This window comes from Rhinolophus sinicus, chromosome 17 (genome assembly GCF_057876585.1).
Source record: "Rhinolophus sinicus isolate RSI-liver-muscle chromosome 17, RSI-T2T, whole genome shotgun sequence".
Taxonomy (NCBI): domain Eukaryota; kingdom Metazoa; phylum Chordata; class Mammalia; order Chiroptera; family Rhinolophidae; genus Rhinolophus; species Rhinolophus sinicus.
In genome coordinates, this window is record NC_142517.1 from 121,474,748 (window position 1) to 121,501,063 (window position 26,316).

The 26,316-nt window shown below is 52.1% G+C and overlaps 1 protein-coding gene across 3 annotated transcripts in view; it reads right to left on the minus strand.

The window, feature by feature from the left end:
• The window catches only part of GLI2 (GLI family zinc finger 2), a 245,532-nt gene that overhangs the window by 144,777 nt on the left and 74,439 nt on the right, over nt 1-26,316 (minus strand). Inside the window, exon 1 of one of the 3 annotated variants that reach the window (XM_088794613.1) lies at nt 10,202-10,315. The exons of the other annotated variants lie outside the window; for them this stretch is intronic. The gene's annotated coding sequence lies outside the window, so the exon portion shown is untranslated. Of the gene's footprint in view, nt 1-10,201; nt 10,316-26,316 lie in introns of those variants that run through there. 3 annotated transcript variants of the gene reach the window in all.

The following is a 26,316-nucleotide window of genomic DNA, read 5'->3' on the forward strand; positions in this document are numbered from 1 at the left end:
TGATGCACGCAGCCTTTCTTTCAGGAAAACACAGGTGCTTTCCTGGCCCCGAGGTCAGCATCCAGTGGGCATACGGCTGCCTCTGGGCACCTGTCCCCTCACTGCGGGGAGGTCACTGCCCTAGGAGGGCTGTCCTGGTAGGCGCACTAGCCGACTGTCCATTAAAACGACCAGAGGCCAGATGAATGCCCTCAAGAAACTTCAGGAGTCTGTTCCGCCCCGACAGAGGGCAGCCAGGCATTGAGGCAGGGCCCATTGCCACCCAGGATGGGTCTCAGTGTGCAGAGACAGGCAGACACAAGAGAGACGCCAGGGAAAAAGAAGAATGAGAGAGGAGGGGAGACTGTAGAAAGGAGGTGAACAGCGAGAATCAAGAGACTGAACAGAAGACAGAGCGGCAGAGAGACAGAGAGACATAGGCAGAGAGTGAGACAATGGAACGGAGAGACAGAGAGAGGTGAAGAGTCGGGAACTGAACGAGAGAAACAGTGACAGAAAGAGAGGTGCAGACAGAGGGACAGAGGCCGAAACAGAGTTGGAGGAGCATGAGAATAGAAAGGAGGCAGAAACGACCACCCAAGGACGCAGACAGCATGATGGGGACAGAGACAGGTAGGGGGATAGTCTCACATCCTGGCCTGGCTAGGAAGGTTCTTGGGGAGGAAACTCCCCTACCACCTGCACACTCCCCTACATGCCCTCTACAGCACATGGCACTGGCCTGGCCTATGGGAGCCCCAGAAGACAAGCCCACTAGTCCCCGTGTGCCCTGAGCTCCGTCAGCCTCCTCTGGTTGAAGTGGGTTCCCAGGTCCACACAGGGCTGCTGCTGCCACTCTGTCCCCAGCATCATACAACCCTCTGCGCAGATGGGGGTGGGGGGACATGGCGGGCAGTGTGCACGACTGCACGTGTCTGTGTATACAGAGGCCTGTGAACCGAACTCACACATGCACAGGCTCAGCAACCCTGCTGCCTGGGGGAACCAGCCCCGCTCTGCTCATCCAACGCCCTAGGACTGAAGGCTTGCTGGAGGCTTGAGCAGGACGCAGGGAAAGGGGGCACAGCCGGACCCTCTGAGGACGAAGGAGCTAAGCCACTAAAACAAACATGATGACAAGGAGGTGACACAACACTACCTGATGGTGGCACTGCATGGCCCATGTGGCTGCACCAAGAAGCCCCACCAGACACCCCTCCTCCCGGGCCCCAGGATGGCAGGTATTCAGACTAAGGGCGGAGCCAAGTTCAGGACCTGCCCAGGGCCGTGTGGCCAGTTAGAAAGCCCACCTCCCATCACCACCAGAGTTCCACCCAGGCAACAGCAAACACTGACATCCAAACCTGCCAGATTTTCACCCAAAGTTCTTCTAATCAAAAGCCACCTCTTGTGAGCAGGTATGTGTGCCTACGGGCACACGTGCACACACACACACACACACGCATGTACCCACACTTCACCTTCCTTGAGACATGTGCCCACCGCCTACCAAGCCACCTTGCATCTGAGCGCCCAGCACAATGCTAACTCAGAGGGGCCAGGCTTACGGGAACTCGGCCCCACACTTGCTTCTGGGCACCCAAGCCCTGGGGAAAGGAGGCCCACAAAGGAAAGGGTCCTTGTGAGCCTGCGGGATCTCCAGCTCACAGAGCCCCCTCCTGCAGCCACCCTGGAGGGGGCAGCGTCTCCTGTAGCCCAAGCCCTGGCCCACAGGCCCAGCCAAGGCAGCATGTGGTAAAGGGATGGACACTGGGAACTATGGGACGGTGATGTCAGCCAAGGGGCTGAGGGCCTCCTGGGAAACAACTGTGCACAATCTGATTTCTTCCTTGTGAGCATCCGATGACGTCAGCGCTTTGCTATCCCCATTTAGAGATGGGAAACTGAGGCTGGGACTCACTCTACTTGCTGAGTGCCACACAGCTCATAAGTGGCTGGGGACTCAACCCCAGCGCTATCCAACGTCCGGGCCTGAGGTCATAATCACTAAACTACCTTTGAGTAAATTGTATCATAAGACACAAACTGTGGTCAGAAATTCGGAGACTCCCACAGCAGACCCACTCTGTAAAACACACAGAACAGAAAGAGATAGTTTACTGTACTAACCTGCTTTGACGCATCCTGTTTTACATATATACGTATGTGACTGTGTGACTGTGTGTGTGCATGTGTTTACGTGCATGTGACCACAGAGTATACGAGGGAATGTGTGTGTGGTATGCATGTGGTGTGTGTGACCGTGAGAGTGTGAGGGGTGTGTACACGAGTGTGTGTGTAGTCATGTGTAAGTGTGGGGGAGAGTGTGCAAATGTGCCGAAGGATGGGCTGTGTGCCTCCTGCGAGAGCCCTGGGCCCAGCCTCAGCCTGGTGGGGTCCAGGCAGACCTTTCGGGAAGGTTGTGAGGAATAGTAGTTGTGGACAGTAATGTGGGGGGAGCTGGAAGTCATGGTCTCAGCAGAGAATCCATTTTAGTAACAAGAGGAGTGGAATAATGTAGCAAATTATAGTGTCTAACCAAATAAATGATTCCTTTCATTTTTACCGTTTTGTTTGGAGGAGAGCTTTAAACCTCATCTCCAAGCATATTCAGCAAGTGCTTACTGAGCGGATTTGGCTGTAATTAATATGAATTTAACTTTCTTTTCTTTCCCAAGGCATGGAACTGGAGGAGAAACGGGGCAGGGCAGACTCCTCTGGGCTGCGGCCTGGGTGAAGGTTGAAGAGCTTCACAGACCTGTGCAGGCTGCAAGAGCAAACGGGAGAGGGAAAGTATAAAACCTTTAATTGCTACTTCCCAAAATAACCTCAGCCCGCCTGTAATAAGCTTATGCTGGATTTTAATTCTTTTCATAGAGAAGAAAAAAAATCAGGTTTAAATATCTCAAACCAACATATTTTCCCCAGGTTCCACCCTCAGCGTCTGTCTAGAGTTGAGAGCTCCAACGTCCTGGAAATCTCTGGGCCACGGGTTCAGACAAGAGGCCGGCCTGGCAGTCGCTTTCTTGAGGAACAGCGGCCTTATGCCCAAGCAAGCATTTCCTCAGAACGCCCGGGGACGCAGCCCAGCGTGCTCCCCTCATCTGTAGATCAAGGGGGAGGTCGGGTCAGGGCTCCAAGGCTCATCGCAGCTTTAAAAGCCCGTGGGTCTTTGGACCTGCTCCCCACTGATGTTTGTTAAATTGTTTAATTTTCAAACTGGGGTAAAATATGTATCACATAAAATTTACTATTTCAACTATTTTTAAATGTCCAGTTCAGTGGCGTTAGGGACATTCACACTGTTGTGCAGCCATCACCACCGTCCATCCACAGAACTTCTTTCACATGCCCCAACTGGAACTCTGTCCCCATTAAACACTGACTGTGCGGTGCCCCACTGTTGTGCAGCCATCACCACCGTCCATCCACAGAACTTCTTTCACATGCCCCAACTGGAACTCTGTCCCCATTAAACACTGACTGTGCGGTGCCCCATCCCCCTGGCCCTGGCAGCCACCACTCTACTTTCTGTCTCTATGAATGTGACTACTCAGATGCCTCATATAAGGGGAATCATACTGGACTTGTCTTTTTGTGACTGGCTTCTTTCACGTAGACTAATGTCCTCAAGGTTCATCCATGTCGTATGGAGCATGTGTCAGAATTTCCTTCCTTCCCTAAGGCTAAGTAATACTCCATTGTATGTATACGCCACATGTTACTTATCCATCCGTCTGTTGATGGACACTTGGGTTCCTTCCACCTTTTGGCTCTTGTGAATAATGCTGCTATGAGCATAAGTGTACATATATCTCTTCAAGACCTTGTTTTCAATTCTTTTGGGTAGATACCCAGAAGTAGAATTGCTGGATCATATGGTAATTTTACGTTTAATTTTTTGAGGAACCCCCTTACTGTTTTCCATAGTGTCTGCACCATTTCCATTCCCACCACCATGAGGGTTCCAATTTCTCCACATTGTTGCCAACACTTGTCATAGCTACTGTTTTTATGATATTGGTCATCGCAGTGAGTATGAAGCCCACTGACTGGTCATCATCGGCTCCCAAGCAGAGGCCCTGGCTCAGGTGGGCTGGGTTCACTACTTAGCAAGAAGTACCAGCAGAAACATGCACGTGGGCCAGCCCACCATCCTGAAAGAAGATGGCAATGGGGCCAGGACAACTTTGCTGCAGGTTTATGGTCTTGGGCTGGCTCTGGAGGAGTCCTTAAAGCACTCATCTGATCATCGATTCACTCAACAAACATACATTGATGCGTACAGTGCCAGGCTATTCTAGGAGCTGGACACAGCGGCGTGTCATGGACTCAGGATGAGAGAGTGAGATGGTGGGAGCCCCACTTGTTCTGGGAACTCCAGTGGTGTCTGGAGAGGTGCAGTGTGAATGGAATGTGCCCAGCATTCGAAGGGAGGACAGAGGACAGGAAAGCTGGGGAAGGCTGCCTCGGCCGATCTGAGATGGGCTGCGAAGCTTATCACTCCGGACAATAATTATGTTGAGACTTAGCTGTCCGATCTCAAATCATTCCGCAGGGTGACCTGGAGTGGAGATGACAGGGTTTGAAATCTAACAGGCTAGGATCCAAATCTACCTCTCCCACCTGTGTGACCCGGTGTACCTGCTTTCTCTGGGTCTCAGGTCCCTAATCTGGCAGGGATTAGAAGCTAAACTATAATTAGACAAAAATCTCCATCAGCCCAAATCACCCTTGCATACCACACAGAGGCCCCCGCATGGTCATGGACCCACTTCCTCGCAAGCCCAGGTCAGGGGGCTCCTCTATGTGAAGACACATGCTGCCCCCCCATCCAAGAAGCAGTGAGGTTGCTTGCTGTGTTCAGAGGCCCACGTGTGAAATTCCAAGGGCAGAAACACCAGAAGTGAAAATTCTAGCTCAGGAGCTCACAGTACAGGAGGCAGGAGTGAACTTAACGTACCCTGATGGAGACCAGCAATGCTTGCTCCCAGCTCTACTCCAAGCTCGTCTGGCACACTCAGGCAGCAGAACAGTAGGCAAGGGCACTGTTCAAAAGCACACACTCCATCTCCTTCTAGCTCAGTCTCCCTCTCTTGCTCTTTCTGTCTCACACGAGCTAAATTCATTTGCTAAGTAGGGTGCATGCAGGTGCAAACCAGCCACAGCTCTCTCCCAGCCTGCCCTGCCGGACTGGCTGCAAGCATCGCAGCTGTCTCTGGACACAGCCTGGCTGCGGCCCAAGGCTCTGCTTTGTCACAACAAAGGCAGCCGTCACCCAGCTACCTCCCACAGTGCCCAGCAGTGAGGGCCTGTGGGGTTCTCACCCCCAGCATCCTGTCCCTCGCCGGGACACTGCTGGGCCACAGCTGGAGTGCAAAGCTCTGAGCCTCGTGCAGGAACATCTGTGAACCAGCAGACACAGGAAGGAGGCGTCCCTGTGATCTTCCGCCCGGTTATCCAAACATTTCCTGGCAGGCAGGCCTAGGCCCTGTGGATAGAGCACAGCCCAGGCTCTGCCCAGCGAAGCACGGACTAAGGGAGATAAGTCATCAGACAGGAGACACACAAGGCTCTGAAGGCAGCAGGAAGCACTGGGGAGGGGCTTGTGGAGAAGAGCTGTAATCAAGGAAGGCTTCCTGGAGGAGGTGGGCAAAAGATGGGGCTGGGTGCACTGTGGCAGATGTTGCTGCACAGCTTTCTCAGGTGAGAGGTGTTTTAATGTGGGGGCCAGGAGTGGCTACAGAGGTGGACAGGGCCAGGTCTTGGGCTTTATGCTATGGACCTATGTTTCTAAGCTGAGTGATGAACAAGGTCCTTTGAAAGCAATAAATTCTTTCAGACTCTAAGCAGTGGTTTAAATTCTCTCTACCCCCCAAATCACACCTTGGAGTACCAGAGGTCCATGGACTCCAGTGCAAGAAACACCATGAAGAGGTCCCTCTCAGGTGGTGTCGCTGACAAGGGAGTTCAAGTCCCAATGTCTCACTGTGGTTTGGACATCATGCTGTGGGGACATGTTACCTCCCAGCGAGTCCCCCAGTATGAGCCTAAATTCTCAAAGACCACCTAAAACACCTCCTCAGAGCTGGTTTGAGAGGTGCTGGTGAAGGCCTGAGGGGGACAGAAAAGTTTTCAGTCAGAGAGAGAGTGAGAGGCAAGAGGCAAGTATTTGCAGGGCCACACAGTTCTACCATCTGAGCCCCAGTGCTCACACTATCAGAGCCAAAGACCAGGAGGCAGGCCTAAGGACCCCAGGGTCCTCGGGGGTGGGCACACAACCCTTCACGTGGGAGAGGGCTCCACCTCTTGGCTCCCAGAAAAGACAAATTATGTTTTCCTCCCCATTCCACTCTCTATTGCCCTATATCGCCCTGTACTCACACGACAACCATACAGTAAGCTTAGTGTTCACATTGACATCATCCTTATTCGTGTGCCTTACTGACTCTCACCAGCTGTGTGACTTGGGGTAAGGGAATTAACCTCTCTGAACCAAAGTTCCACTACTGGTTTTGCTGTGCTATGACCTCCCACTTTTATTTAAAAAAAAAAAAAAAAAAGTCATCCCACTGTAAATAATCCAATATATGAGCATTGTGATTTCTATAGCCAATACATCAGAAAGGTCTATTTTTTCCTTTATTATATAAAGTTAATTCACCGCAGAATTCTATTAATTAACTAACTGCCGTTGTGCCAAGAACTATGGATGTTATGATCTGTGCGTGGTTTTACAAGAACGGGATAAATTACACAGCAACAAGGAAAAGCTAAGGGCCACCACACGTGAAAATCGTTCCGTGGGAGCAGATGATGGGTCTCAGCAATGTGGGTGCAGAGAGGAAAGCCCCACTCTTAGCCTGCACCATTGGCACTGCCCGGTCCCCCATCCATGCCTGTGGGAACCCCACAGGGCTTACTTCCATGTGCCACATAAGACCCCAGCCATGAGGAGTGTTTCCAACCGACAACCTTCCCTGAGCACATTCTGAGCCCACGTCTCCTCTCTAGAGCCCACAGTGGTGGGGAGGTCTGCTGGTAAGAGAATCCAAGGCAGCATTCTGAACCCTGCCTCCCAATTCCAGGTATCCCATAGATGTCCCCAAGACACCCACTTACATGTGATCCCCTAGTCCCACAGCAAAACTGACACAAGCAGGCAGATCAGAGGGGTGGTCAATTCCACACCAATCCTCTCCCATAAGCCAGCTCCAGACTGAACGCTCCTTGGTATTAAAGCAAAACTCAGCATCTACTGGGCAAGAAGTGTGCCCTCTCTGCCTTTCCCATGCCTGCCCAGTGGCTGGAACCTACACCTAGAAACAGAGGCTAATTTAATGATGGGGAGGGTTCCTTTCTCCCCTGCCCCCGCATAGCTCCAGTCCCATCCCCCACCCATATGGCTAAATTTATAGATTTGGGATTGCTGTAAATTATAATGTAATTATACTGTGCCAGGGGCAGCTTCCCATGGCAGAAATTAAAAAGCAATTCAGGTAAATGATCTTTAGCTACAGCAGAGTGTCCCTGCAGAACTCATTAAGTCCGGGGACCAAACGGCATACCAAAGACGGTGTGCAGCCTGCTACATGTCAAACACCGCCTCATCTTGGAAACAAGGCCACCAGTGGGGACAGGAGCGGGTCCCTCCCCAGACGCCGGCCTGCCCTTCATCTGCCTCTCACTGCAGACTCTGTGTACACCTGTCCAGGTATTTCCTCAATGCCTTTTCGGCCTGCCACTGCTGGACCACTCTGTGAAGATGCTCATTGGGGAAGGGGGGACATTGGTGGTACCTGCAGGAGAGCCAGGATACGAGGTAGAAGATGAGTTTCGTGAAGATTTAAATTAAAGTCAAATGGAAAATTAGCCATTTTGGTTGCCTAAGTACCACTTCCTCTGAAGCTCTGAATTCCAAAAGCCAAGAGTGTTGTTTTGTTTTGTTTTGTTTTGTTTTCTTTAGTTTCCTTAATTGAACCTAGTATTGAAAAAAGAAATTACTGCAGAGTAAGAGAACTGGAAAGAAATACGCTACCACATGAACGATGGGAGGGAGAATCAGAATCAGGGAAGAATGGAAGGATGTTCACTATGCTTTTCTGCATTGATCAAATGTTTAGATTACTTTAATAACCAGAAAAACAGTAAACATGCAATTTGCAGAAGTGTTCCCATTCGCTGTCCTTAGAGCTTCACCATGTACTGGGGGGTGGGGGGAGCACCGTCTCTCTTGGTGTTAATCGTGGCAAGTGGGCATAAGGAGTCCCCGCAATGGGGGCAGGCTCAGGAGTTGGGGGACACAAAGGTTCTGGAGTCCTGTGACCCACCAGGCTGCTTGCTAAGAACACTTCCAAAAAGCCATTTTGTCCACATGCCTTGAGCCACAGCCCAACCCCTCCCGCCATCCCCTTGCCTGTGTACCTACTGCGTGCAGGGTGCTGAGCCTATAGTATGGTGAGGAACCAGCAATGCTTTGGAAGGCTGCCGTCAGCCACACTTCCTGTGAGCGTATTGCCTGCCAGGCATTATTCCCAGTGCTTCGCTAAGAACAACTCCTTGAACCCCTGCAATGATCCATGCACCCACCAGACAGGTGCTTTACAGATGGACACTGAGACCCAGAGAGGTGAAGCCATCTGCTCCAGGACCCATACAGCTGGTCAGTGACAGGGTACGAACATATACTAAGCCAGGCCTTAGCCACAGCAGCCTTCTCTCCAAATCAGAGGCATGGGACACAGCAAACACCAGTGGACCAGCAGCCTGCTTCCCGGAGGACACTCTCCCCAGCGCCATGTGTTGTCAGAACCCAACTGGGTACTGTGGATGGCAGCCCAGGCTGGGGAGGCTCAGCGTGACCCAGCTGCACCACTGTCCAGTTGGGTGACCCTAGATAGGTTACTCAACAGTGAAGAGCCTCAGCTTCCCCATCTGTAAAATGGGACTGCACCTGTCTCTGGGGGGTGTAGCAGAGACTTGGGAAACTGTGCAAAGTGCTGGTTGTGGCAATGCAGAAAAAGTGTCTTACCGAGTAGATATGATAGTCTAAAACTTAAGAAGGAAAAGCGACGTAAGGGAAATGGACCTGGCACCCCACTGAGAGTGCATTAGCCCTTCCGGGCCCACCCATTCACGCTCCTCCTCATCCTCGCGTCCAGCTCTCAGGCGTCCAAGTGGACCCTCCCATATGCCTGCAAGACTGGGCCAGGGGTCGGGCACCCTAGCAATAACCAGACGCTGGTTACCAGCCCCTCTGTGGGTGTGACAGCCTAGGCCAGAGCAAGACCAAACACCCTCCCCAGAGCTGAGACTTCCTTCTCGGTCGGCCGACGCATCTCCCTGATCTGCGAGTTTCTTCCACAGTGGAAGTTCACGCCTTGTGCTGCTTGGCTGAGACATAAGCCCATCCCTAATTTGGACATTTTTCTCCCAACATCCAGCCAAAATAGGAAAATACATTACATACCAGGCCTTGTAACCTCGGTCCACGAGCCAGTGAACCACCGGGCGCGTCAGCACCTTTGCAACTGTGTGACCCTGCCCTGCACAAATGCCCCCGGGAAACGCTGTCCCCGTCATGTCCCAGTGGCAGCTCGGCTGGCCACACCAAGGCAGACTGCCCGTCAGGAAAGCAATGGACGGACTAGGTCTGGTGTTCTGGGCCCCAGCGCACACGTTTCCCATTTCTCCAGGAAAGAGGGTGGAGGGGCACAGGCTGCTGGGTCTGGGCTAGGCTCTGAAACCACGGGGAGGCCACACACTAGTAACTGAGTCGGCACAGGACAACCCCTTTGAAAGGCCTCCTGGTCCCAGACTGAGAAAACATGCACTTAAGCCACCTCAGCAAATTACTCCTCTGGCTATTCAGGCCTGCACACCAGGGCAGATGGGGCGCCCCCTCCGAGCCCCCGAAACCACAGGCGGCCTATCCTCCCCGCCTGCTCTGCTGCTACAAGGCACAGGCATCTCGTCAGTGGGACACTTAAGTATTTGTTTAAGGAAAAGTCAGTCCCCTCCCCACTAGAAAAAGAAGCTGCTCTCCTCCAGCACCCAAACCCTTCCCTTTTCCACTGAAGTTTTTGCCACTGCTGAAGGCAAACTCTCACAAAGAGAAGACACGCAGACACAGACACACACGGCACCACACATAGGGTATACGCACATGACCGGAGACCATCCCTGCGGCCCTCCTGGGCCCACACAGCCACAGCCAGCATACCTGGGGGTTGCCGGGAGAGGGGCCCGGACCAGCAGCCGACCCCGGGAGAGCCTCAAGGCAGCTCTCTGCCTTCTTCTGCCACCAGCTTCTCTTTCTCCTGCATCAGCCTCTGACGTTATCGCCTGGAGAGGGGGACTAATGCTCACCAGCTGGTTTGGTGGTTTAACCCTCTCGGGCTTCCAGGGCGTCCAGCCGGGATGAAAGCACACAGTCCCCCTAACAGGGGCCCCAGAGCCAAGTTGCTGTGAATTCAGCAAATATGAAGGCAACAGCTGAGAGTTCATATTAGATGAGAAATCGGGGCCTGGGTGGGTGAGGGGAAGAGAAACTGTTCCCAAAACCCACACTCATTCTACTGTTCTGATTCTCAGGGAGTGAGAGGGAACTCAGACTGAGCTGAGAAAACCAGACAGAGGGCAAAAGGTACCAGCCTGAACTTTCTTTCACCTGCCTTTTTCAACCCATCTCTCTAGGGTGTGATGCTTCAGAAGCTGCTGGAGAAGAGCTCCTCCAGCAAAGCAGTCAACAGTTCCCAGATTCATATGTTCTAAGCCGCCACCCTTCCTTATGCCTGGGCTCACGTTCTGTTTTCTATGCCTCACTTTTTTGCCTAGTGAACTCCTATTCATCCCTCAAAACCCAGGCATGCCTCCTCCAGGAAGCTTCCTTGCCTCTTCTCCTCCAAGGGCAGGAAGAGTATCTGGAGTTAACTCTCTTGAAGTCCTTTCCATACTGAGATACTAAGCCTGTGCTTTTCAGTCACTCCTCCTGACTGGTAAGGTCCCCATGGGCTCAGATGGTGGGGTATTTGCACAGTGACTACCACAATGACTGGTGAATGCCTGCAAGTAGATGAAGAAACTGCCTGTCACAAATCCTCACAGTATTACTATTCTTCAGACCAAAGCTCATGTCATAGAATTTTCTGTCTGCCATAGTGGCTCAGCTGCTGGCAGAACAATGGCAAAGGGAGAAGAAAAAAAAAAAAAGAGGAAAGGGTGGATGGAGAATATAAAAGCATTCTCTATTACCAGTGTCCTATCACTCTGAATTATCTACTATCAGTACTTTCAAAGTACAGTACAAACCTCTTCTACGTGGAGGTCACTTTCTACCAACTGTAGCCAGGAACACAGAACAGACAAGAAACCCCTGGGCCCCTAACCTATGCTGCAGGGGCCTTACTCTAACCTTTACCAGTGCCCCTGGGTTCTTGGTTTAGAAACAATTCTAACAGATTTATATGTTTTTCTAGCATATAAACCTGAAGTAGGTATAAATTAAAGAGGGCAGGGTGTTGTGGCTACTCCAGATAAGCAGGTTATCAGTAGAAGGTGCGAGAAGAGAGGTAGCCCATGAAGGGAGAGGTGCCTGCACTTGGAGCTCACTTAGACTGGAGTCCAAGTCCTGGCTGAACCACTTAATAGCCGGGTGGCCTTGGAAACATGCTAACCAGTGGGCCTTCCATAAACATCCAAATGCTTTTTGAATTAAACAGAATTGACTAATTGAATTTGGCCTTGAAGGAGCCTTGGGATTTGGAGAGGCAGAGGACTAGAGGAAGAAGTTGGGGTGGGAGAGGCCCCCTGCAGAGACTGGCCTGAGAGCCCAGACAAACTCAGGAGGCTCAGAAGTGCTTGTGTTTGGGCTAGGGGTATGGGAGAGAGGGGGGATGAACACACTTGCTCGTGGACCCTTCTGGTCTTGCCACAAGAGACACCCTCCCTCCCCAGCTGCAGAGCCAATGTCAGGGCTAAGCATTGCTCTCGGCTTCATTTGCAGTAATGCCTGAGACATTCAGCACCAGCTGAGGACGCAGCCAGTTGGAAAGGTCAGCTCACACCTTCATCTCTGCTTTGGGCCCCTGGCACCCACACACTCCTGCATGGGGGCTGCTTAGGGATGCAGGGCCATGTTCCTCTTGAATAGGAGGGAGGTGAAAACCCTGAATGCACCAAATGGCAGCCCTGGTACCAGACTCAGGCCTGTCCATTCCAGGACAGGTACTGTCACCCTCCACCACCAGGCTTGGAGGAGGTGCTGCCACCCCCATAGGGATGGAGGTTGGGGCTCGCAGTTTTCTGGTTCTCCCCCTCACCTCTCCGCAAGGGGCTAGACTCTGAGCTCTGCCAGGCGCAGGCATGGGGCCAAGTGGCCGCTTGAACCAAGAGCAGGATGCCTGGGAAGGCACTGGGGCAGGAAAGGAGCACAGGCTTTGGGGCCGGGACCCTACCAAATCCCAGTCTTCCTCTGGCTCGTGGAGACCCAGTGGGCAAAGCCGACTCCTCTGCCTCATATAGAACATGGGGCAAAGGCTTTAGGACGGTGCAGCCACGGCAGGTCCCGCGGCTCCTGAATCTTGGGCCATCTGGAGGCACAGCTCTCTGAAGTTTCCATCATATACGAGTAAGGGGCTGACGACACTGTCCCCTCAGGGGAGGCCCCGGAGGGGGACCGGTGATCTGAGGGTTCATAGAGAGTATAGAAAAATAATAAACAGAGCCACTTTACAATGGAGGTGGAGCTGCCATGGCAGAGGAACTGACTTGCATGTCTTATGCCTCAAGCCTTTATAATGTTAAAACGGCAAAATAACCTTTGGACTGGGCCTAAAGCAACCTTGTGTCCCAAAGAACTGATTGCAAGGATAACAAGAAAGCAGATATTATGATGACCAGAATGATAGCTACCAGACAGAAAATTAAAAACATCCTTTGAAATTAACATCACTATGTTATCTGCACCAATAGAAATGGCTTCCTTCTATTGATGTAATTGTTCCTCTTGCCGTTCTCATAAATACCCCTTGCCTTTGTCTCCTAATTGGAACATTATTTGAGCTTCTACCTGCATTAATGCTTCCTGAATAGCTATTCTTTAATCTCAAATAAATGCTTGTTGCCTCCCACTTTGAAAGGCCTTTTATTTTTAGGTTAATAAGAGGGAGAATTATGTATTCAAGCCAGGACATGGGGAGTCAGAGGACCTGTGAATGTCAGGTAGGCCATTGAGTAAGTAAGCAGGTCTGGAGCCAATGAGGTAAGTGTGGGAGTCACGGGGTAGAGACAGCTGAGAAGGTCGAGCCCCTCAAGTAAACACAAGAGGGCCTGTGGAGGAGGCTCCAAGGAGATGAGATGAGAAGAGAGCTGAGGGCAACCTTGGGTCAAGGGAAAAGGGAGGTTTCCAGAAGCCAGGGAAAGACGGGGGAGGGGTAATCACCAGTGAGACTAAGGAGAGGAGTGGAGAGTAGCCCTGGGAGCATGGGGGCCTCTCAGAGCCATCTGGGTGAAGGGCTAGGGCAGGGTCCTGACGGACAGGGAGCACAGACAGCTCTGACAAGGAATGCAGCTAGAAAGGGGGGACGAGAATGTGCAGCCAGAGGGCAGATGGGTCCAAGGGGTGCAGGGGTAGTTTTGAGAGAGACCTTGTGTTGGTGTTGGGTGTGGCTTTGTACTGTGGCAACAGAGGTACGCTGACACTTCCCTTCCCTTCTGGCTGTGATTAGGGCTGGTCACAGCTGAAATCTGTATGAGGTTTGGAGGAAGGGTCGGGGAAGCAGAGGTCCTCCTAGGGCGGGGCAAAATGTTTTCATAATACCAAGACTTGATTTGTCTTTCTCTCTCCTCACGGTACATTTGGAAATCCCCACCAGTCTGTGAGCCAATATTTCCAAGTGACTAAAGCATGATGGTACAAAATAATGCAGGGGTAAAACAATACCTACTCAAAGTGGGATTATTGTACCAATGGATTTTAATGAACAGAATACGGAAAGTTCTTTGATATGATTTCAGAGTCTATGTTACTCATTTAAGAAACCACCTGTCAAGTTTTGGTGTCGTATCAAAGAAGATCTACAATTAGATAAAATGGCATTTCAATTATTAAAAGGATATTTTAATGCCTCCCTTTTCTAACTTAGTATCTTATATGAGGCCATATTTCCTCCAAATATTTCCACCAAAAAAATATATTGCCATAAATTAAGCACAGAAGCAGATATGAGAATCTAGCTGTCCTCTATTAAGCCAGGAGTTAAGGAGATTTACAAAAGTGTAATGTCATTTTCTCACTATTTTTTTTTTCAGTTTGGAAAATTATTTTTCATAAAAATAATGGGTTTATCGTTATTTTCAAATGAGTTAAAAAATTAAAATATTTTAAAGTTTCCTCACTTTAAATTTCTAGTAAGGTAAATACTGATAAATAGAACCCGTGTAAACAAAAATCCTTTGGGCTCTTCAGTAATTTTTGAGGGAGTAAAAGTTGGGGAACCTTGAAGTAGGGCAGCAAGCATGCCACCCTCAGCTCCCACATGCCACTGCTGACCTGTGGCCCACCCTGGAGACATGGGCAGAGCTGGCTCTTCTGGTGCCCACAGAGCCCTTGGGACAAGAGTGAATATACGAAGTCTGACAATTAAGTTCGTGAACTTGTTGCAACGATGTTGCTAACCTTTTTTGATATCAGAGGGATTATTCATTATGAATTTGTACCAACTGGACAAACAGTTAACCAGGTTTACTATTTGGAAGTGCTGAAAAGGCTGCGTGAAAAAGTTAGACGACCTGAACTTTTCGCCAATAGTTCATGGCTCTTGCATCACGACAATGTACCAGCTCACATGCCACGTCTGTGAGGGAGTTATTAACCAGTAAACAAATAACTGCATTGGAACACCCTCCCTACCCACCTGATATGGCCCCCAGTGACTTCTTTCTGTACCTGAAGATAAAGGAAATACTGAAAGGAAGACATTTTGATGACATTCAGGACATCAAGGGTAATATGACGACAGCTCTGATGGCCATTCCAGAAAAAGAGTTCTAAAATTGCTTTGAAGGGTGAACTCGGCGCTGGTGTTGGTGCTTAGCTTCCCAAGGGGAGTACTTTGAAGGTGACCATAGTGACATTCATCAGTGAGGGATGTAGCACTTTTTCTAGGATGAGTTCGCGAACCTAATTGTCAACGCTTCGTGTTTCCCAGGGGAAGGCTTCTTCGGCAGCTTCCAGTTCTGTCCATGTGAGGCTGGGAGCTACCAGAGGGAGACAGCTGTCTCTAACTGTCCCCCCGGGTTCCAATGGCTCCACGCTCTCCTCATCACACCCAGCTTTCACTCCCACTGCAGAACCACTGACATATAGTGACTTTGGCCCAATACCAGATGCAGGGACTGCAACCTTCCAGAGACGTCACGGGTCCCACAGCTGGGTCCGGGCTGTGTCCTGTGTCACTCATGTGGCTTTGCTCCTCTGATAGGACCATTACTGGGTCGGGGCTGCGTGTCTAGGGAACCACGAGGCATGTGATGTGTACATGGCCCTGAAAGGCCAAGCAGGAGTGGACCTGGTAGGAGAGCAGCGGAGGGCAATCCTGGAAGAAGAGAGCTGTACAAAGACGCACAAGCACCTCTGAGGGACACTATGAGGATGGAGAGGTGGGCAGGGGCTGCGTGTGCCCCCAGGCCTTGGTGCCAGGGAGCCAGGGAGCCACCACAGATGGCTACCATCCCTTCCACCAGTGCAGGAAGGGAGTTGGGCCAGCTGTCCGGAAGGCGGCAGTCAGGTTAAATTCCCACTCCCACCCCCAACTTTCGGACCTGGTGATTTGCTGCTCCTCTTACAAATGGACTGCAGCTCCATAAACGCAGAGATGCCTTCTCTCCCAGGCTTCGTTGTGGTTTTTTATGAGTAAACATTTCTCGATAAAGACTTACTGTCTGCAGAGACCCCTTTATCCCCCAAAGGTAAGGGTTTAAGTGGCCTCCTAACTGCTGTTACTTATCTTTACAACGGCCAGAGAGAGCCCGCTCAACGGCAGAAGCTTTCACTTCACTGTATATATTTTTAGTGACTGGTTATAAATCAGGCTCCTCCCTGGAGCTCAGGGTCTCAAGTCTCCTCCATTCCAGAAGGCCAGGCTGGGAGAACCATCCCTGTCCCTGGTTCTCTGGGATGCTGGCACTGGCGTCCTCAGGAATGCAGGACACATCCCCCTGAGGACCTACCAAGGGGATCTCTTCAGGACCCTCAGGCCTGTTTCTGGCCCCTTCTTTGAGCAGCAGCCTCTGTCCTGTCCTCCTGCCCTCCTGCCGATCCAACCCTACTCTCAGCACAGCACCTGCCAGACCCATTCCCACTGAGGCATGGCTGTCTGCCAATAGCCAGGCTGTCTGCCTCCTCCCTGCACCACACTCATATATCCTAAGCCATCAGAATTCGTCTCAAATGATGAAATCACAGGAGCAGGCCAAAGGATGCATAAGCCCCCAGAAATCACGACCTATACCCACCCCAGACCTCTATCTATAGCAGATGTTATTGGTTCCCACTCTGTCCTGTGCTCTCACCACTTTAGTGCACACACACACACCCAACTTCCAAACACTAGAGCACCTTTGGTTAATTGTCCGAAGGTTTTCTCTGCCTCCAGAGCCTACTCTGCCCAACAGTGTGGCCAGACGGAAGTGCCAGCGCAGCCCCCCCCAGCAAGTCCTAATAGGAGTTGGTGTTTAACTCTGGGCTCCCTGCCCCTCGGGACAGATTGTACAGGGTCGCAGTTTCCCTGTGGAATGGAATTCCAGCAGCTCGCAGTGGTAACTGGCTCGCTAAGATGCCCTTCACTGGCGCTTTCCCTCTCCTGTCTCACCTGCCCAGTCCCCTGCTCACACCCCCAAATAAACCACACCCAAAAGAACCCTCGTCTTAGAGCCTGCTTCTGGGGACTAGAATTGAGACACCATGTGTGCACGTGACCTCAGATCAGGGTGCCATCTGAGACGTCCTCTGGCAGGCTGGAAGGCTGGGGTGACCTTCTTCTCAGGATGAGGTGGCCCACAGGGCTGGCACAGCCTGGTGACCTGGGAGGGACAAGACTGCACTCGTGAAAGGTGAGAGGCAGTGAAGAGACTGGCAGTGGGGCCAGGGTGGGCAGGGGCACCTGAGGACGACAGGCCAGAGGCAGCTGGATGGACGAGACCACAGCAAGAGAAGGTGCAGCACACAGGTGAAGTCTGGGGCATGAAGATGGGGCATCCATCTGCCCAGGCAGCCACAAGCCGGAAAGTTCTTGCACATGCAGGGCCGAGTCGCAGTCAGACCCTGGGCTCGTTTCTCTCCCTCCCAAGACATAACCCAGCTGAGGAATCAAGCTGTTCCCGGCATGCAGCTGGCACATTTCTGGAATGCGGGAGTTCAAGGACACGTGGGCTACGTCTCCACATGAGCCACATCTCCACGTGAGCTCGCTCTACCCCACCTCCTCAGGGAAGAACTTTCAAAGGCCACTCTCATCCTCCCCACACCCCAAAGCAACGAAGCTCCTACAACCACAGCACCAGGAAACATCAACTCTGTTTCTTTCTTTTTGTTTTTTAAGATCCCAGAAGTTTCTTTGGAGATCCCCTGAGGGACACACGCACAAAAGACGTGTGGCCCACCCACAGCCCATCCAGGACATTGGGTGGTGTTAGTGATGCCGCAGCACTAACAGGAGAGTTCTAACACTTCACAGAGGCGCACCAGGAATTCTCCACAAGCCTCTTGGACATGGCACCCAGGGGCTGGCCATCAGCCTCCTCAGGGCCTCGCAGTGTCCCTCGGGGACTGTCACCTCCAAGGAACAGAGCGCCTACCCCTCCCACCATGGTACATAATGGCTCTGCAACATAGTCCCACGTTCCCACACCTTCGGTCAGGGCTTTCCCTGCTTTTGCTGCTCACAGAGGACTCTCACCTTCACTGACAGACAAGAGTGGAGGATGGGACTCACAGAGAGGCTGGGGTAAGGGGACAGCCCACCTGGGGCCAGACCTCAGCAGGACAACCCAGGAGGGAACATTCCAGAAACAAGGAGCGAGAACAGGCACTGCATGTCAAGGGTGGGATTATATAAAAGGGGCCTGGAAGACTGCGAAGGGTGACGTCCCCAGACAGAGACCATGGGGTCCCTCCAGCGTCTCCCCAAGAGCTGGAAACTCCCCAGCGGCTCACTATGAGGCCGGAGGCCCCCCACACTAACGCTGTGGCCAGCCCTTCCCGGACACCTTGAGGCTGAGGCCTCCTTATGGGGCCTCTGCTTCAGTCCTGGTCACAGCCCCCGAGAGGGCAGGCAAGCGCGCATCCGTGTGAAAGACCAGGACCCAAGGAACTGCCGCCACTCCCATGGCGGCTGGAACCCAGGTGTCTGGCTCCACTGGGCTCCACTCCAGCCACTGCTAGTGAACCCCAACTTCCCTGGGTCACAGCAGGCAGGCAGGTGTGATCGCCCCACGGCACAGGAGTGACCTGAGCTAGCTCATCAGCCTCTTCTCCCCCAGCCGAGGAAGCCATGTCCACTCTACCTCACCAGCACATCTGAAAGAGGCAGCGGCCTTAACAACCGTGGGAGACGTTGCCGAGCCCCCATCTCTCTGACTAGAGCACCCGTTTTACTTTCTTCATGGTGTGGTCATTCATTTGGGTACTTGCCTATGTCTCCCGAATGGGCTGTCGGTTCTAGAAAAAGCAGACCTTGCCTTTGTGTTCCCTGCTGTGACCTAGTGATTGGCACACACTAGGCCCTCAGTAAACATCTGAGGAAAGACAGAAGGGAGGCCAGGAGAGAGAGACAGGGAAGAAGGAAGGAAGGACGAAGAATTTTCTGAAGAGCAGAGAAATCCAGCAAGAATCACGTGCATTTCACGTACGGGGACGGAATGCTTCCAGTCACAAGCTACATCAACCCAACAAAAATACAAGTGTGTTCTAAATGTCCTTCCCCTGCTCCACGCTCTTGTGTGGTCCCTACTTGCTTAGTCCAGATCCGTCTGCAGCCCGTCCAGGGGACCCCATGGATGTTCAACACTCCCTTTCCAACCGTGTCTCTCCTCCTAACCTGCTCTCAAGTGAGGGTTCCAGTCCCTGCCCTCCACACATGCCACCTCACCCCCAACCCCAGGCCTGTGCTCAGGTCCCCCCTCTCCAGACCTCTCCCACATGTCCCTCCTTCTTTGAGGACCCCTCCTTGTGGTGCTATCCCCAGAACATTCTGGATTTCCTCTCTAAGGCTCTCACCTGGCACTTCTCAGAGGTACATTGTGTCCCTCACGGGGAGCTCAAAAGGACAACGAGGGAGAGAAGGGGCAGTCCTGGTCACTCCAGGTACGGCCCACAGCAAGAGACTCAGGGACAAAATGACCACAGGAGTGCTTTCTGCTTCTGAAGAGCCAGAGCTCTGAGTCCATCACTCACTAGTGAGTGTCTACAGGTGACCGGACCTCCCTGGTGGCCTCCCGCTCTTCCCGTCAACGGGCTGCATTTTATTTGTCCTGCTCAGCACCGCATGGAGCCTGCCCTTGCACACACGGTCCCTACAGGTCAAGGAGGCTAACCCTCCCCCCACAGCGGTGTCCGTGGGACCACATGGGTACCACAGGGCCTGGTCACAGTAACTGGCTCCCAGGTGCAGGGGACCCAGGCCAGGCCAACGAGAAGACGCCCTGGACTTTTGCTGGAATCACCTGGAAGGAGATCCTCCTCCATCAGAGCTCAGGGGTGTCAAGCCCACATTCACCTGCAGCAACTCTTCACCATCAGGTGAAAACAAGCTGCCTGGATGCCCACCAAGAGGAAAGCCAACCAAGAGCACTGAGAGAAAGAACTAATGCCCCAATGACATCATCAGGGCCTCAAATGTAGCTAGTCATGGTTTTGCAATTATGGAGGCTAAGAACTCCAGGTAACTTAAGAGGATGTGAGCAGGTTTCTGTCATAGTAGCCAAGTGTCTGGCTCAGTTTCTATGGAGAAGAGCCATCCTTTCAGGCCAAGGTACTGGCATCTCCCTATAACCTCATACATCCCACATAGTCCTCTTGGGGTACACCCTTAAATCTGGCTGCCTGTCCATCCTCCATTACCACTGACTGAGGGATGGGGGAGAAGACGGAAGGCTCCTGGAACCACCCGCTGGGACTCGCTGAGGACAGGGTGAGGCCATGGGGCAGAGGGCAGGAGGACAGGAAAGGGAAGGGGCAAACCTGGGGCTCCATGCCAGGACAGGGGAGGTGAGAGGGTGTACAGACACCTCAACCCTAATTGTGCCAATTCTGCCACTTCCCAGGAGCTGCAATCCGCCTGGCACTTGCCCTCTGCAAAAGCTGCCCTGAGGAGGGCCTGTGGCACCACACATGGGCTGGGAAGGTCACTGACCTCTAAAGCTCACGCCTCCTGAGTGACTTACCCCAGGCCAGGGAGAGCACCCTGGCTTGGGGGTCCAGATCTGCTCCTTACTGGGCTCCCTCACATGCTCACTGTGTGGCCTCGGCAAGACCAGATGGCCCCTGAGGCCCCTCCCACTCAGAAGCATAGAAAAATCTGTCCCTGTCCAGCTGAGGGCATTACAGAGCCCTGGCCCTTCCCGGCAAAGTGTCTGATTTTCAGCAACAGGAGCCCAGGGCCGCCCCCACCACCTGGAGTAGTAGGTGGGGCTGCAGGGTCACCCTGGCATGCTGGCAGGCCATCTCTCTCCACCCCGCCTGACCCGGGCTGCAGAGCCCACGAGCCTGCCACAATCAATTATTTGGAGACCAAGGGAGGACGTAATCTGGTGATAAAGGACTGGAAGTGAGCTGGAGGCTGGTGCTCTTTCTAAAGTGATTTACTCAGCTCCCCTCCACACTGGCACCCTTAATGTAATTATTTACTTTGTCATTAAACACCCTCCTTCCACTCCAGTTATTTTTAGAGCTTCTGGAGCCTATAGAATCGGCTGAGAAAGCTGCTCATTGGCCAGGAGAAGTCAGGTCCTCCCTGTGGGGCAATGATACTCACAGCCTGGGGACAGCCTGGGGACTCATGCTGGGGTTTCCAAGGGGACCAAGGCAAGGCCAGGCCTAGATGCCACAGGCCTTCCCCCTTTACCCCCACCCCCAACTTTGTCACTCACCTTCTCCTTCCTTCCCTTCCTTCATCCTTTCTCCCTCCCTCCCTTCCTTTTTAAAACTGAGGTGCAATTCACCCTTTTAAAGTATACCATAAAATTCACCCTTTTAAAGTGTACAATTCAGTGGTTTTTAGTATACTCGTATTCACGGGGTTGTGCAACCATCACCACTATCTAATTACAGAGCATTTCATCGCCCCAAAAATGAACTCCATACTCATTGGCCGCCACTCCCCATTCCCTCCTCCCCTCAGCCCCTGACAACTGTTAATCTATTTTCTGTCTCTGTGGATTTGCCTACTTGGGACAGTTCATATAAACGAAATCATACAATACGTGGCTCCCTGTGTATCTGGCTTCTTTCACTCAGCATAAATGTTATCAAGGTTCATACATGTTAAAACACGTATCAGTATTTCATTCCTTTTTATGGCCAAATAATATTCCATTCTGTGGACATACTACATCTTGGGTTTATCTATTCATTAGCTAACGGACATTTGGGGCATTTCTCATTTGGGGCTATTGTGAATTAAGTTGCTATAAACATTTGTGTCCAAGGTTTTGGATGAACATATGTTTCCAGTTCTCATACTGACACACCTACGTAGGAGTGGAGTTTCTGGGCCCTCCCTCCGTCCCTCTCACAGTCAGCTGGGAAAGCTGGGGGCCTGGCACGTTAGTGCCGCTGTGGCCTGTGGTCACCGGGAAATCTCCACACTGCTCTGGCCACTAATGATGCAGCCAGGAGATGTCACGGGTCCTCTATGGCAGGTGATACCGCTACCCAACGAGAATGATTTCAGCAGCCTCTGGCGGCCCACATGCCAGAGCCGCACCCTGCACACAGCGGGCCAGGTGAGCTTCTTCACCCCCACTTTACAGATGAGGCAAAGGTGGCCCACGCTCATTCCTGGATGTGGACCTCACCTGCCTGCCTCTAACTGAAGGCACCTGTTGCTTTCCTTGTCACCAACACAGCCTAGAGGGATGTGACCAGGGTGCCAACTCTGGGGACCAGACATGGGACAAAGGTCGTACCCACAGCCAGCCTCAGAACTTGAAGAGGCAGCAAAGTACATCTTTGGCAATTTCAGCTTCCCTGTCTGACCTTCTTCTCCCTGGGTCAGCTCCCCCAGCACCAGGTACTCCAGGTACCCGAGGCTGTCACTGGGAAGGGGCCTGCACCTGTAACTTAGGTCACAAAGAGGGACACAGGACAACGTGGGCCTCTGCACAAATCCAGAGGCAAGGTGACAGCAAAAGGGAAATTTCAGGCACTTGGCTCTCAGGGAAGGGACTTTCCTGACCTGACAACCCTTGCACCAGACAGGACCACCTGCTCTGCCATGCATGACGCTTCCCCTGGATGTCCCTCCATTTCCAGAATGACAGGGACTGAGGAAAGTAAAAAGCTTGTGCCTGGTGTCCACTGCCAACCACCACGCCAAAGCCAAACCCTCCTCTCAAATGTTGCTGCTCAAAATGGGATGGAAAATCAGACAGTGAAATTACCTTCCTACCGTGGGCCTCATGGCCCAGTGTCTGGGTGTCTGACTTCCCAGTCCCCACAAATACAAGGCAGTGGTCCATGCCCCCAGGAAGCAGGGCCAGGCAGGGAAGGAGCCAAGGGCAGTTTCTCAAGGTAGAGCCTTTGCAGCCTCCCCCCCTCCACGTCTGCCCAGGAGGAGAGGCTGGCGGAACCTGCAGGGGGGTCCAAATAAGCCCTGCTCACCCAGGCCAGGCCAGGCCTCCAGTGTCCACGTGTGGCTGTGCAGCAGCTGGAGGACACGGACCCAGGAGGGGCCTCACAGGGCTTCCCGGCCCCGAGACAGGGGCTTGGCTGGGGCTGGGAGGTGAAGGGAGCCCCTCCTCAAAGGGCTGACAGAACCAGCCACCCTGAGCCCATACTCAGATCCCAGGACCTTTGTCCATGCTGTTCCCCCTTGCACATCATGGGCAAACTGCTACTCCTCGTGAAGACTCAGCTCAGAGTCCTGTGCATTCATTCATTCATTCATTCACTCTCAAATATCTATGTGAAGCATACGCACTAATCTTGGGAAAAGTTCTAGAATAATCATAACAGCAATAATAATACTAATAACAGCAACTACTATATACAGAATTTCTACTACGTCCCAGGTACTATCTAAGCTCTTTACACTGTTTATCTATAATCCTAGTCCGCAAATGATAAGTATTTAGCCCATTGGTAAACTGAGGACACTGGGCTTCCAATCAGCAAAGGATACCCAGCTGGGTAGTGGCAGAGCAAGGATTCAAACTCCGTCTGTCTAAAGCTGAGACTCATTGGCCAGGGGGATTGGCCGGCCATAGGGAGGTGGTCACTCCATGCACCATACCCTGTGGCTTGCCCTAGGCCCTGCCACACTTTGCAAACACCACTTTGGTGACCTCTTCCCAGCCATCTGATCTGAGTGTGCAGCTGTGCTCTGCAGGACCCTGACCGGTCAGAGAGGGCACATGGCTGCAGGTAGTGGCCTTACCAGGGCTCTACTGAGCCTTCCTAGCCTTTTCTGGCCACATTGCTTCCCTGCAGCTTCCCTGACCACCCCAGGCATCAGACAAAGGAGCCATTAGCATCACATGTGGGGGCATCTGGTTTCTCTCAGGGGGTCACAAGGTTTTGGGACAGGGACTATATGGCTCCTGTTTCTTGGATGGCCCCCTCACTCTCCCCACATGCCCCCTCTGGTGCTGGCACAGGGCTTCAAGAGGGCAGCAGCTTCGGTCAGAGGCACTGCTTCTCCCACCCATGTGCAGAAAAAGAAGAGGTTCCAATGGAGCCACAGGACCTCAGCCTGTAAGGCTGAATGGCCACACACCCACCTGGGACCCGCAGCCACCCCTGGGCCTCACTCCAGGGCAGTCAGGAGTCTCCTTCCCCACCCAGTCCCACAGGTCCCCAGACAGCACTGCCCATCCCGGCCACGCCCGACTGCCAGGCCCAAGGGCTTCTCCCTGGACTCCTCGCCTCCAGTCTCTCTGCCTAAGACCCTTTCCACTGCCAGTTGAGCTTTCAAGCTGACTGACAGGGCAGGGGTCTGCCTTAAACCTCTGAGGCTATTCCCCTGATGTCTGGGGAGGGGAACTAAGGAGGGGTCAGGAAGCTCCACCTGCCTCCAAGGCTGGAGCCCCTCAGGCTCCATCCACACACCCCCACTGGAGCCACAAGGGCCAACTCACTGACCCCTGAGCCCCTGTACTCCCCAGGGGCCACTCTGCTGCTCCCCCACCAATAGTAATACTATGCACTAATAGTAAACTATGCACTAAAATGTGCACCCACTTTTCCCGCCTTCTCCCTGGTGAGACCCTACACATCCCTAAAGTCCCAGCTCCCTGGCCGGATTCATCACCATCTCCCCGTAGTGCTCTATTCTCAGCCCCTGATGCTTCCATGTGTCCCACATCCACTCCAAACAGCAGACCTGACTTCATTATCTTCAAAATGTTCCCGAGATCAGAGGCAGTGAGACCTGGCCACAAACATAAAATAAATTATCCCCCCCACACCAATGATAAATGGTTCTATTAGCAAACCAGATTGTTAAACTCCGATATAACAGAACGCAGGAAACTGGGGCCCATCCATTCTCCCTCCGGCGCATACTGAGTTGTAAATAGGTTATTTTGTGTGTAAATAACACATTAAAACACAGCATTAGCTGTGTCTTTTGATAGAGAGGAAATTGTTACAAATAAATAATTCCGGACAGGAATGTAAAATAAGCCAGATTTAATAGAGCATGCCTGGTGCAGCCGTGTTAAACATGACTAAAATGATAAACCCCAGAATATACTAATAGTAAACTATGCACTGACATCAAAGTAATGAGGCTGTATTTTTACCAAGCTTTAGAAATGCTAAAATTAGTTTTGACAGAACCAAACATCAGAAAAATGTTTCTGACATAAATACTATCAATTTGGGGAGCAGGGGTTTGGGCCAGGAGGGGGCAGGACTGGGGGCAGCTGTGTCCCACCCCACGGGCAATTCCTAGGGAGTTGTTTCCAGTCCCACTGGTGTCCCTAGGTGACCGCTTGTACTTCATGTCTCTGGACCTCAGTTTCCACATCTGTGAAATGAACAGATCCGAACTGGATGATCTCTAAAGCTTCTTCCAGTTCTAGACCACCGCCCGCCCCTTACCCATAAGGGATCCACCCCCAGTGGATGCTTGAAACCACAGAGAGTACTGAACCCTACGAATACTATCCTTTTTCCTATACATATATACCTATGAGAAAGTTTAATTTATAAATTAGGCACAGTAAGAGATTAACACCAGTAAACAATAATAAAATAGAACAATTATAACAATATGCTGTAATAAACATTACATGAGTGTGGTCTGTCTCTCTGTCTCTCTGTCTCTCTCTCTCTCTCTCTCTCTCTCTCTCTCTCTAATAACCAATCTGATAACCCAGACGGCTCCTAAGTGACTACCGGGCAGGGAGCATGTGCAGTGTGAGATGCTGGACAAAGAGACGATTCACATCCCAGGCGGGATGGAGCACGACAGCACACGATTTCACACGCTACTCAGCAGGGCACACAATTTAAAACTTGTTGGCTTATTTTGGGAATTTTCCATTTAAAATTTTCAGACCGAGTTTGACCGTGGGTAACTGAAACCACAGAAAGCAAAACCGCAGATAAGGGGGGAACTACTGTAATTAGAAATGTCTTTAAAGCTCTCCCCGATGCTCAATGAACCATGAGAAACAAGGCTGTGTCTGTCGGGCATGGCTAAGGCCCCAGGGAGAGAGAACAGGAGCAGGAGCCACTGGATGCTTTCCTTCTGTGTGGGCGGAGCTCGCCAGCTCACGTGCGCCCGCCAGAAAACACAGCAATGTGGGTCCCAAGCTCAAACGTGTGTGCCAGCCACCGCATCCAAGGGGAGCAGCCAGGAGAGGGCGGCGCAGTCCCCCAAAGCTTGGACCCTGGGATGGGCCTGGAATGCTGTAGGCAGGGGCTGGGGGAGGAGCCTGCTGTGTTGCAGGAAAGTGGGGCATCCAGTCTGATTTTGGATGGCAGCTTTGAGTGGTGTTTAGAGCATGAGGTGTCAGCATTGCGCATGAGACTATGATATGCAGGAGACATGCTCAATCAAATTTCTGTCACTAACATTTACTTCAACGCTACACGGGCACTCTGCTACCCAG